Source organism: Ochotona curzoniae, unplaced genomic scaffold (assembly GCF_017591425.1).
Source record: "Ochotona curzoniae isolate NIBS_2020 unplaced genomic scaffold, NIBS_Ocur_1.0 contig_4064, whole genome shotgun sequence".
Classification (NCBI taxonomy): domain Eukaryota; kingdom Metazoa; phylum Chordata; class Mammalia; order Lagomorpha; family Ochotonidae; genus Ochotona; species Ochotona curzoniae.
This window is the reverse complement of record NW_024466107.1, coordinates 10581423-10594263: the sequence shown is the minus strand read 5'-3', so window position 1 is coordinate 10594263 and position 12841 is coordinate 10581423. Positions and strand designations below refer to the sequence as shown.

At 45.2% G+C, this 12841-nt stretch overlaps 1 protein-coding gene across 3 annotated transcripts in view; it reads right to left on the bottom strand.

Annotated features, from left to right (window-relative positions):
• Positions 1-12841, bottom strand: part of PHACTR1 (phosphatase and actin regulator 1) — a 517458-nt gene that overhangs the window by 88126 nt on the left and 416491 nt on the right. The window lies entirely within an intron of this gene.

Genomic DNA, 12841 nt, shown 5'->3' with positions numbered 1-12841 from the left:
TCATCCTCATCTACTTTTCGGTGGCTGCACCTGTGGCAGGGCATCCCTTCCACCTACCAGACCGCCTTGGCCTACAGATGCTGGGACAAACCCCGGTCCTGGCGACACAGACTTTGATCTCGCTTGACACTTGAACAGCACCAGGCGAGGCTGCTACACATCACAGTGAAGGATCAAAGACGCCCGTACAATGGCCGTTTGACAAATCAAAATCCTCCTCGTGTGATTTCATCCCAGCCCAGGGGAGTCCTACATAACTCGACATTAAAGTCAAATTAATTTTTAAAGAGGACTTGAAGCTCTTCCAGTGAGATGAATAAACATCCACATGAAAGGTTAAGTGGTACCTACTCAGAAACACAGCACCCAGCAACGCAACCATCTGATGAACACAGAAAGCGGGAGGGCTTACTTGAAAAACAAAGTCGCGCGGTAACTTGGAGGTCACTCTTGGCTAAGTGATGCTTCCCTTTGGCTACGTCCCTCCCTGAGTTTTTATTTTATATCTCGGGCATACATGGAAGCACAGGATTCCTCCATTGCCCTGTACTCCCATCCCCAAAGAAAATGTATGCTCAACAGCACAACCTACACACCAAGTCTTTAAGTAGCATGGAATTGAACAAATACACAATACTTGACTTAGATCTTCTATAAGCAGAAAACATATAAGCAAATCAATTAAAAAAAAAAACCCAAAGAAGGAACAACCAGGGCTGGTGCTGTGGTGTAGTGGGTAGAAGCTGCCGCTTGTAATGTAGCCATTTCTTGTGGGCTCTGGTTCTGGTCCAGCTGTTTTACTTCTGACGCAGCCCTGAAGATGCACTTGGGAAAGCAATGGAAGATGGGTTGCAGATCTACCCATCTCTACGTGGGAGATCCTAAAGAAGCTCCTGGTTGCTGGCTGCGGCCTGGCTTAGCCCAGCTCTTGCGGCCATTTGGGGAGTGACCGGTCAGCTGGGGGAATCTCTTTATTTCTGTGCTTCTGCCCGTGTTTTTGCTTTCTTAAGATTTATTTTATTTTTGTGAAGGGCAGAGTTACAAAGAGAGAAAGATCTGCTATCTGCTGGTTTACTGACCAAATGGATGGCTACAACGGCCTGGGGTTGGGCCAGGCTGAAGCCAGAGGCTGAAACTCCAAGTGGGTCCCTAACGTGGCTGCAAGCATCTGAGTACTGGGACCACCTGCTGCTGCCTTTCCGGGCACATCAGCACGGAGCTAGGCCAGCAGTGGAGCTGCTCGGCTTGAGCTGGTGCGCATCTGGAACACCAGCGTTGCAGGAGGCAGCAAAATCTGCTACTCTACCACCTCGGTCCTCTGCCTTTCAAATGAATAAAATAAATTTCTTAAAGTAAGAAACAAAACAAGAGTCAGTCTCCCAGCCATAGAAATGAAGTGCTTTATAGAAGAAGAAAAACAGAACAAAACAAACAAAACAATCCCTGACACAGACCATGTAAAGTACTGGCATTTTTGAAATTGCCACCTTTCAGTATGCTCAAAATGGAAGTAGAAGTTAGTGTAAGTAGGATGAGTACTTATTAACAAGAAAACAGGTGCAGTACAGATGTGGAAATTGTACAGCTGACTCTTCTGGCAAAGGATGCACTGAGTTAACGCCTCACTGTTCCATAATGGAAGGTCCCCAGTCCTCCCAAAACACTTTTATCTAGCATGTTCAAACCAACACCATGGGAGGTGGCTCTGTTTAAAGTGCCCCATCAGTGGACTAACAACACAGGTGCCACTCACTTTAACACTCCTCTGGGAGGCTACTTTGTTCCTGAAGTTCTAAGTATAATCAGAGTTCTAGGCAAGACTCAGTGCTATGGTCAAGTGCTGCTGTGATGGGGAAGGGATAATATCGAGTGATGGCGATCCAGTAGTCACAAGTGGCACAGCAACAAGATGTGTCTACCACCGTGGTGCTTCAGGCCATGAATCAAACACTGCCAGCAACAGCAAAGTGAGCCCCTGCACTCGTTTGGGATATGCTTACTCTTAAAATACTGGGTTCCAGGCCCGGCACAATAGCATAGCTGTTAAAGTCCTCGCCTTGAATGCACCAGGATCCCACTTGGGCGCCAGTTCTAATCCCGGCTGTCCCGCTTCCCATCCAGTTCTCTTCTTGTGGCCTGAGAATACAGTAGAGGATGGCCCAAAGCTTTGGGACCCTGCACCCATGTGGGAGACCTGGAAGAAGCTCCTGGCTCCTGCCTTTGGACTGGTTCCGCTCCAGCCACTGGGGACACATGGGGAGTGAATCATTGGATGGAAGATCTTCCCCTCTGTCTCTCCTCCTCTCTGTATATCTGCCTTTCCAATAAAACAGAACAAAACAAACAAAACAAACAAACAAACAAACAAAACTGAGTTCCCCAGGGAGAAAAAGAGCCCTAGAGAGGCCATTTTGGGGAGGAAATGATTTTGGAAATTCTATTGGCCTAACTGCTACTGATATATCGTCAAACCTAAGAAACACAAGTGGGAGAAGAACTAACTTGCTGATCACACCATGTTCCTTCCTAACAATTACTTCTTTCTACCCCTGTTTTTCATAGCTGTAAGCCCCTGTGTATCGAACTTTGTGGCTTGCATTTTTATTACGAGCATTATAATTTACATCATCATCACCTTCATGATTACACTGGCTGAATATGCATATATTTGTTCAGCTCCCTCCTACTGGCTGGCCACAAAAGGGTTTCCAATGTTTTTGGTATTATGACAAAATCGTCATGAGGAAATTTTTCCTGTAGTCTATATTTTCTGCCACTAAAATGCCCTCTTTTAAGATAAATCCCAATAAATAAAATTCATGTGTATTAATATTCAAATGCCTAATGAAACATAAGTGGATCTTTTAAAGTTGTTTTTCCAAAGGGTTTTCAAATTTACATAGCAATACAAAAGCCATTAATACCTTAGCACTTGGCAAGACATTCAACTGTGTAAGTCTCCCCAATCCTCAGGTAGTCTTGGTTACTTTAGGAATTGCATCCACCTTGATTGTTATCTTTGTGACTATATTCAAGTGCTTTGTTTGTTCACTGTCATTTTGTTTTAGGGATATTTCCTGGTTTTACAGCACTCGACATCAACTTTTTGAAGATTTGTTCTTCAGGCCCAGTGGCGTGGCCTAGTGGCTAAAGTCCTTGCCTTGAATGCTCCGGGATTCCATATGGGCGCTGGTTCTAATCCCAGCAGCCCTGCTTCCCATCCAGCTCCCTGCTTGTGGCCTGGGAAAGCAATTGAGGATGGCCCAAAGCCTTGGGACCCTGCACCCGTGTGGGAGACCTGGAGGAAGTTCCTGGCTCCTGGGTTCAGATTGGCGCAGCACAGGCCATAGCAGTCACTTGGGGAGTGAACCATTGGATGGAAGATCTTCTTCTCTGTCTCTCCTCCTCTCTGTATATCTGACTTTTATTTGAAAGGTGAAGAGACAGAGAGAGATATCTTCCATTCATTGGTTCATTCCCCAAATGGCAGCAATGAACAGAGCTGAGTTGATCTGAGGCCAGGAGCCAGGAGCTTCCTCTAGGTCTCCCATATAGATGCAAAGACCCAAGAGCTTGAGCCATTCTCTGCAGCCCTCCCAGGCAATAAGCAGGAAGCCAGACTGGAAGTGCAATAGCAGGGACTCAATCAGTGGCCATGTGGGACGCTGGCAACACAGGGAGAAACTTAACCTACTATGCTCTGGTGCCAGTCCCAACACCAGCTTCTGATCCATTGAATTTTCTGAAAGCTCAAAGCTAACTGATTTACAGATGAGTGTCCCTAGGAGAATGGGCAGTGGAAACATTTGGGTACCAAAGACCCAGAAGTAAACTCAGTCTTTGTGGGACATCTGTCCATGGCTTAGCTGTGATCTCTGATAGGTAGACTAAGATAGAGTCTGTTCAATGGGCATCGTGTCTAACCGCAGGAGGAATTCAAACAGAAGACATTAGTGAGTGCATCAAGGAGGGCTTGGGACCTTCCCAAGATGAAGAAGAGAAAAACAAGCAGCAAGAGGAAAAAGGAAAAAAAAAAAAAAAGGAAATCCAAACTCTCAAATCCAAATCCTAAAAAAATGGAGAAAAACAAAAGTTATAAAAGTAGTTCTGTGAGCTGCAGGAATGTCATGTCCACACACACATATAGCTGACTAGCTGCCATGAAAAGGGGCTTGACAGCCAAGGCCCTAAGAGGCCAGCTGGCAGCACAGAACCACTTGCACATACACCCTGGCCAACCCACCCTGGACAGCCAGAGCCCAAAAGCAGCGGCTAGCAAGAACAAGGTCTGTGAAGGTTCGGGTGATGTTGCTTCCTGAGACTGCATTCCCTGCTTTCTGACTTCACCAGCAAGGGCCGCAGATGAGACACACTTCACACTGATAAGTAGACGATCCAACTACTGATGACACTACTGTGGCACTACCTGAACAGACACCACCCTTTGAAGGTGACTACAGCATACGTGGTTCAGGCAGACTAAACTCTGCCCGATGCATAACCTGTACACACATTCAGTTTGTCTTCATCTCCCTCAGATCGTATGCTTTAAAGGACTTTTATTTATTTTTGGTTAACATTAAAAAAAATCTGTGTGGCACAGTGCCTGTGGTGCCAGCACCTCATATGGATGCCAAATAGAGTCCCAGCTGCTCCACTTCCCATCCAGCTTCCTGCTTGTGGCCTGGGAAAACAGTGGAAAATGGCCCAAGTCCTTGGGATCCTACACCCAACTGGGAGGTCTGGAAAAAACTCCTGGCTCTTGATTTTGGGGTCTACCAGCTCTGGTTGGTGTGGCCATTTGGGGAGTGAACCAGCAGATGTAACAGCAATCTCTCTCAGTAAATCTGCCTTTCAAAAAAATAAATAAATCTTCCAAAAATTTGTTTGATGTCACATGCCAGATAAAGATATGATTACTTTCTACTTTAAACACAAGCAGAGCTCATCAAGCTTTTGTAGGTTCACATTGGCTTAACAGACCAAGGTAATGTTTGTTGCATGATGCTTCATGGTCTGAGGTGTTTAGTGATCAAGCTGGTTTACTTATGAGACCAAACCTGTTGTCACAGATGTGTCCTGAAATACACCTTGGTTGCAGATGAAATAAAATGCTTTCTAAAATGGATGGAGCCTCATGTCACAGGATCTACTTAGCAAAAAAAAAAAAATGATTTGCTTAGTTTTATTGGAAAGTCCTATATAGAGAGAGGAGGAGAGACAGAGAGGAAGCTCTTCGTCCATTCATTCATTCCCCAGGTGGCAGTGATGGCCGGAGGTGAGCTGATCCAAGCCAGGAGTCAGGAACTTCTTCTGGGTCTTCCACACGGGTACAGAGTCCCAAGGCTTGGGCCGTCCTCGACTGCTTTTCCAGGCCACAGGCAGGGAGCTGGATGGGAAGTGGGGCTGCTGGGATTAGAACCAGCACCCCTATGGGATCTCAGTGTGTGTAAAGTGAAAACTTTAGCCACTAGGCTACTGTGCCAGGCCTACAAGATCTACTTTTTAAACTTCCCCCTGTATTTTGTGATATTGCATAAGCTCGTCCTCTAGAAATGTGTTGGACGGGAACCACGAGACTTGTTGCCAAAGAAGATGACTGTTTAGGGGAACAAAATCGTAAACCTGCCTAGCTGTTCAAAAAGTAAAATGGTAAGGTTGGCTAATGGAAATGTAGGGCCTAAGTCACCTTGCTTTAAAAAGTTTTAACAAACACGTATGTGTTGAAAACATATAAATAAAAACTATGGGAGAATTCATGCATGGTCATGACTGGAGCTGGGCCCAGGCTGAAGAGAAGAGCCCAGAACTCCAGTTGGCTCTGCCATGTGGGTGGTGCAGGCCCAAGGACTTCGACCATTTTCTGCTGCTTTTCCAAGCACATTAGCAGAGAGCTGGACTGGAAGCTGGAAACGGAGCTGGATCTTAAACCGACATCTATACAGGCTGTAGGGGGCAGTCTAACATACTGGGTCCCATCAATTCTAATTCTGAGAAATAAAAATGCTTGAATAAACCAATGCTAACCGTAAAATGTGATTTTCTAAGATATGAGTTATGGTTTATATAAAAAATCTAAGCTTAAAATTGTATTTCTGGCAGTATCACAAATTCTTACTTAATAAAATAATAAATGGATATGAGTACGAAGAATTGCTTTATTTACATTTACATATTGAACCATTACTGCAATAACTGTTATAGGGTTCAAAAAACTCAAAATAAAACCCAAAGAGTAGAATAAATAAAAACAGGGAAAAAGAGAATAAATTATAGAAACAAATATGTATTTTTTTCAGTTTGTATATGAGGGAAGCCAGATGGATAGTTTCGACTGACTCATAAAATTTTCTGATTTTATATTGCAAATGCTACACACCAGCCAGAAGAAAAAAAGAGCAGTATCAAGGGAAAATATGAGCAAAACAAATGAATAAAAGAAAAACTATCCTAATGTCGAAGTGTGTTTATCAGAGTAAATAAAAATCATATCCAGGTTGCCACTTGTAAAGTGCCTCGAGTGAGACAAATGCAAATGAAATGACTGTATGAATGAGACTGATACATGAAAACGTGTTTCAAACGATGTCAAGCAAACAGCAAGAATGGACAACCGCGTACATTTGGTTATAGACATCAATAAATGATATCAATTGAAGTACATAAGCACATTGGCAAAGCTCTCAAGTACACTTGGCATAATCGAGTTTAGGGATCATTAAGTTTTTTTCCTTCTAAAAATGCTCACATGTACAACAGCACTTACAAAGCTTAGCAGAAAACAGAATTTAAAGATAAAGTTTATTTGGATGCAAAAAAGGTTAAGTCCATGCGTAAGTTTTTCATGAAATGTATTTCCCATGAACTTTCTGAAGACTCATATTTTTAAAAATACAAAAATGCCACATGATACTTGTGTAAACTACATTTTTTTTAAAGTAATAATTCCATTTGTTAGAGCAGGGAAACCTCTTCCCACACTCCCCTGGTTTGGAGAGGAGGAATTTTCTCCAAGTTTCTTAAGCATGCTGGAACATGACCACTGATTCCTGTTTTCTCTACTGCAGGAGTTGTCCTGGCTCTGGACAAGTACCCATTTGGTCTTCAGGCATTTTCACCTGGCACAGTGATCCATGCTTAGAGTTATGGTGTGAGCAGAAAGTTACTTGACAGGCCAGTGTTGCTATTCCTTGGGGAGGCCATGGTTTGAGTCCTGGATGTACCACCTCTGATCTATCTCCCTACTAATGTGCTTAGGACCCCACCACCCATCTGGAAGACCCAGATGGAGTTCTGGGCTCCTGGATTGGGCCTGGCCCAGCAGCAGCCCTGATTGCCATCTAATGAGTGAACCAACAGAGGGAAGAATTCCTCTCACTCAACCTCTGTATCTGCCTTTCAAATAAACAGCACAAATCTTTAAGAAATTCGAGAAAGAAAATTAGCAGATCCATCAGCAACTGGCAGACCAGTAGCATAAACGAAATATTACATTGATCACTAATGTGCCTTGATTTTCAAATGGCTCAGACAGATCAGAGTATTAATAGGGGGGCCTTCAACTCCTTATCAATCTGAGATTCAAAGAAATGAAATGCATATTCTATCTCAGAGACAAAGGCATCAAGGGAGCCACCGGTACGTGACAGCAAGGATGGAAGAATGAATGCTGCTGTCTTGGAAAGTCTGTGACCCTGGAAACTGATGCACACACCTTCTAAGGGGGTGAGACAGACAGAGACAACTGCAGGTGCAGGACACAGGAGCTCAGGCCTGGGCTGTGTTGTCATCCTTATTAGCACTAGCTTGCAATAAGCTGCTTAAATTTCTGGGGACCCCAGTTTCTGCCCCCTGCCAACAACATTTAGATGAAGCCCAACTTTCTTCCGGGAAAGGGATGGATTTCTGGCTTATTATTTGGGGAAAGAAAGCTTTCTATTTTTACGGGAGTAAACTGGTAAGTAAAGTTTTGGTATAGGTCTAGAAGTTTGTGCTGTAGATGAAAATCCCTCTGTATAAAGAGAAATGTGGGGAGCGGGGTGCTAAAGCCGCTCCCGGGATTGGGAAGGGCCAATGTAAGATGGTGGCTGGCCCAAGGCCATGAGGCAGACTTGGTCTCCCCAGCAGGGAAACAGGAAGTCACAGGGATAGACTAATGCCCCCCACTGTGATTATGCCGTTGCTACTGGCCTATCACATAGCACCAAGTGGACCCACGGGGAGAAGTGAAAGAACGATATAAAAGTAGCCGGTAAAAGCTAGGCAGTAAAAGCTAGGTGGCGGACGAAGGAGCACGGACGGACGTCGACGGAAGGATGGGAAGGCCGGATGGACAGACGGACAACAGAGGACTGGGCGGCGACAAGGAGAAGGACTGGGGGGTGACGAGGAGAAAGCCTGGGGAAAGAATGACAGATGGAACGGGAAGAACGGGGCAGCAGAGGGGAAGAAGGGTTAAGATCTTCGGGTGGAAAAGCTAAGGCGTACAAGAATGGACAAAAGCGGGCAGAGGGGTACAAAAGCGGTATAGAAGCAGTAAGGGCAGTACGGAGAGATGGGGACAAGGACGGAGAAATGCAGCAGAAAGTATGGGAAGAAATATGGGAAGAAGGGCAGCGGAAAGAGGGCTGGAGAAGCGGGGAGGAAAGCTTAGACCAACGGGGACAGGAGCAGTGGAGAGAAGGGTTTAAATGCAGCCACTTTTGGCAGTGAGGGGTCCGGTTGCGGTTCCAGCTTTTCCCGGACCCTCAAGAGCATGCCTGTTGTCGTTTTAGTGCTGCTGGGTGGTGGCAACAGAGGAACATTTTAGAAGCAGCTTAGAATTGAAGTGCTGTTAGACACTCTGTGTGCAAGCAGCAACAACCCTTGAAACAATATTTGGGAAATTTACTATATACTAGGCTCCGTGTTCATTTTGCTGCCCTGCCCCTGAGGATACATCAAAAAGTACATGGAACAAGGAACAAAAAGACAAATGTATTGGTCATAAAAATGGAATTCTTGCACAAAGATATCTTCAAAAAAGTCACAGAAAATGCACATTATGAAAAAAAAATCGTGGGCCTGTCATGGTGGCACACGTCAGTCCTTGACTCTGTGGCACTGACATCCCACATGGGTGATGATTTGTGCCATGCCTGCTCCACTTTTGATCCAGCTCTCTGCTTATGGCCTGGGAAAGCAGCAGACAACAACCTAAGCCCTTGGGACCCTGAACCCATATGGAAGCCCCAGAGGAAGCCCCTGGCTCCTGGCTTTGTATCAGCTCAGCTATGGTTGTAGTGGCCATTTGGGGAGTGAGCCAGTGGACACAGAAGATCTAGCTTTGTCTTTCCTTCTCTAGCTGTAAAACATGTCTTTCAAATAAAAATAAATAAATCCTTACAGTAAAAAAAAACTATGCATGGATTTCAAAGGGTTTTTGTGTGTGTGCGTGTGCAAAAATAAACCTATCATTTAATTCCATTTTCTACCAACCTCAAATCCATATGATGAAGCTGCTACCTAAACTTATGCACATTGCAGAGGGAAGTGAACACTAGTTAAATAAGTCACTTGGGTTAAGTGACCAGACAGTAGGTGCTGAGTAAGTGTGCTGTGCATATGAAATACCACTTCCAACGACGTTTGAAGTATCAACTCCTGAGGGATGGCAAACGAACAATGCAGCAATCCTTTGTGAATAACACTCGTACCTGCCACGGTTAAAAACGCAAATTCTGTTCATTCTCATCGCGGAGAGTAATGATAAAGAAAAATTATGTAAGTAAAGGGTCACGTATCCACTTAGCCTGGACACATTAGGAAGTGTCACCTAAAGTAGTGCATTTTGTGGGTAATGGAATTCACACATGCACACTGGTGAAAATCCAAAAGCAGTTTCCTCTGTTACTTGGGACAAAAGACGAACACAAAAGGCACCAGGGTCATTCTTGGGAAACCCAATGTGAGCAATTAGTTGCTAACTGCCTCTTCCTCTGACATTCCTGCTCAGCTTCCCAGCCTTGCTCTTCCATCAAAGGTATCTTATCTAAAGCCTGCTTTCAGCAAAAGCATTATGGGGGCGGCCACCGTCCTGAAACTGGTGAGCTATGACATAAAGATTGAACCTAATGTCTTCCAGCTTTTAGTTTTTGATGTTAATAAACTTCTTTCTCTAGTTTAGAAAAAAAAAACACCCATTAGGGAAGACTAGCCAGGACCATGTGTTGAGGCACAGTGGGTTCAACCACTGTGTGTAATGCCAGTATACCACATAGACAGCACTGGTTCAAACTCCAGTGCCCTGCTTATGTGGGAATGCAGCAGATGTTGGCAGAGGTACTTGGGAGCACGGTCACCGAACACCCATGCAGCAGAACAAGACTGGGGTTCTTGGCTTCCAATTCGGACCTGGTGCAGACCTGGCGGTTGCTGCCTTCTAAGAGTAAAACACTCCATGAAAGATCTTTCTCTCTCTCTCCCTTTTTCTGCTGTTCAAGTGAATAAATATGTCTTCTTGAAAAAGGAGGTATAGCTGTTATTTTAAAAATAAACATGTATTTATTTGAAAGACAGAGTTGAGAGAGAGAGAGAGAGACAGACAGACAGACAAGAATGAGAAATCTTCCATCTGCTGGTTCACTCCCCAAGTAACCACAATGGCTGGGGCTGGTCTGGTCTCAAGCCAGGAGCCCAGAGCTCCAATGTGGCAGGGGCCCACGTTCTTGGGCCATCCTCTGCTGCCTTCCCAGGAATATTAGCAGAGCTGGATTAGAAGTGGAACAGTAGGACACGAAGCAATGCCAATGTCTCAGGACACAGCATTGGTCCCTATTTTTTTTTTTTTTAACTTTCATAAGTGCCATTCAAGCAACTAGGTACAGAGCTGTGAAAAAGCCTCTGTTACTCCCTATAACTTTTCAAAATTACTACAATCCAAGCTACTCATTGGTCCTGTTGAGCTGAGCAGAAGTGACTCCTGAAGGAGCTGAGTGCATCAGAGGACAAAAGAGCTTATCACAAGCCAGGAGCACATGGTCACCTTGGAATGCCAAGCAGCAGACAGAGTCCCAGTACTATCTCTTCTTCCTGCCTTCTCCCAGCCACAAACAGAAGAAATCTTCATTAGCTTCAGTGCTCTTTGCTGAGGTCAAACACTCAGCCAGAAACGTTTCAAACACCCAGTCTGCTCAGAAGATCAACACCCACCATGATGATAGGGCACGGTCACAAGCATGTGCCAACTGCAGAGCTGCCACCTTCCCCCATCCCCCCCAGCTGAAATGCATAAAAGCCCAGTGCAGTACACCCAGGGCGGCCATTTCCCTGTGAGATCACCTGCCATGTGGAGTGGTTCATCAGACTCTTCTTCTCTCTCTCTGCTCTGTCTGCTCCCCATGGGTACCTTTCTCGCTGGGACAAAGATCTCCTGTGTGACTTACCATGTCTGGCTTTTGGGTTGGTGGCAGTAAAAGCTAACAGCGCCCACAGTGACGTGACATATGGGTTCACAATTAACTAAGAAATAATTTATCTAAGCTATCACTGATGGATTAAAAACTTGCTGCTGAGCACACGCCAAATGGATCCTTGGCAGTTGTCACTCCTGGTGGAGTTTTTCTCGCCAATCTCCCAAGTTTAGGGAGTCAATGTGATTATACTAAAAGGTGTGGCAAATAGCACTGGATGGAAAACACACTTAGAGTGTAGAGAGCAAGGCATTCCTAGCAAGTGTGTGTGTGTGTGTGTGTGTGTGTGAGAGAGAGAGAGAGAGAGAGAGAGAGAGAGAGAGAGAATGTGATCTTTTCTGCATTGATCATCAGGATTTAAGGCAGACCTGGCAAGATTCCCCCACCAGGGAGCCTGTATTTCCAGAATCTGCAAGTCAGAGATTTATTTATTCAAGATTTATCTATTTTTATTAGAAAGTCACATATACAGAGAGGAGGAGAGGCAGTGAGGAAGATCTTCCGTGCAATGATTTACTCTTGGGGAATGCAACGGCTGGAGCTGAGCCAGTCTGAAGCCAGGAGCTTCTTCTCAGTCTCCCACACAGATGCAGGGTCCCAAGGCTTTGGGCCATCCTTGACTGCTTTCCCAGGCCACAAGCAGGGAGTTGGATGGGAAGCACAGCACCCAGGATTGAACCAGCACCCATGTGGCATACAAGGCAAGGACTTTAATCACTACGCTATTGTGCCAGGCCCTGTATCTCATAATTGATCTGTATCCACAACAGAAGTCACTGGATGATTCCGATCAGCATATAGACAAGGGGCCCTTCCCCAAGGCCCCAGGAACGCCTTCTGCCCGGTGCAGGCTTTTTTAAGATACAGAAACCTTCTGAACTAGCTACCTTGAAAATCTGCCCCCAAATGTATTCAGTCTCAGAACGTAACAGATCTCCCATGATATTCTCATCAGCTCCATCCTCTGGCCTTGATCCCTGGTTACCACTGTCCATTATCATATCTTAGGAATCAGCTGGCCTCAGTTGGCCAACTGGTCTCCCTGACTTATGCCTTGGCCTCTCTGCAAGCCAGAGAGATGAGGCTCAACACCTGATTGTGTAGTAAACCCTTCTAAGCGCCTCACTGCTTTCAAGATGTATAAACAACAGACATAGGTCTTCTGGCCTGTGTATCGTGCCCCGATGCTCTCTAACCATTTGGACAACCTGCACATCCCCGCTGTTCTCGTTCTCTTATGCCTAACACTTTACTTCCCTATCCAGCTGGCCTTCTCTAAGATAATCCTTATGTATTTTCAGGTTTCCTCTAAGGTACCACTGCTTCTGAGATGCCTTCCTTAGGTCTCTAGGCCTGGTGGGTGACACAGGAAATCCAATCTTCCCATCATG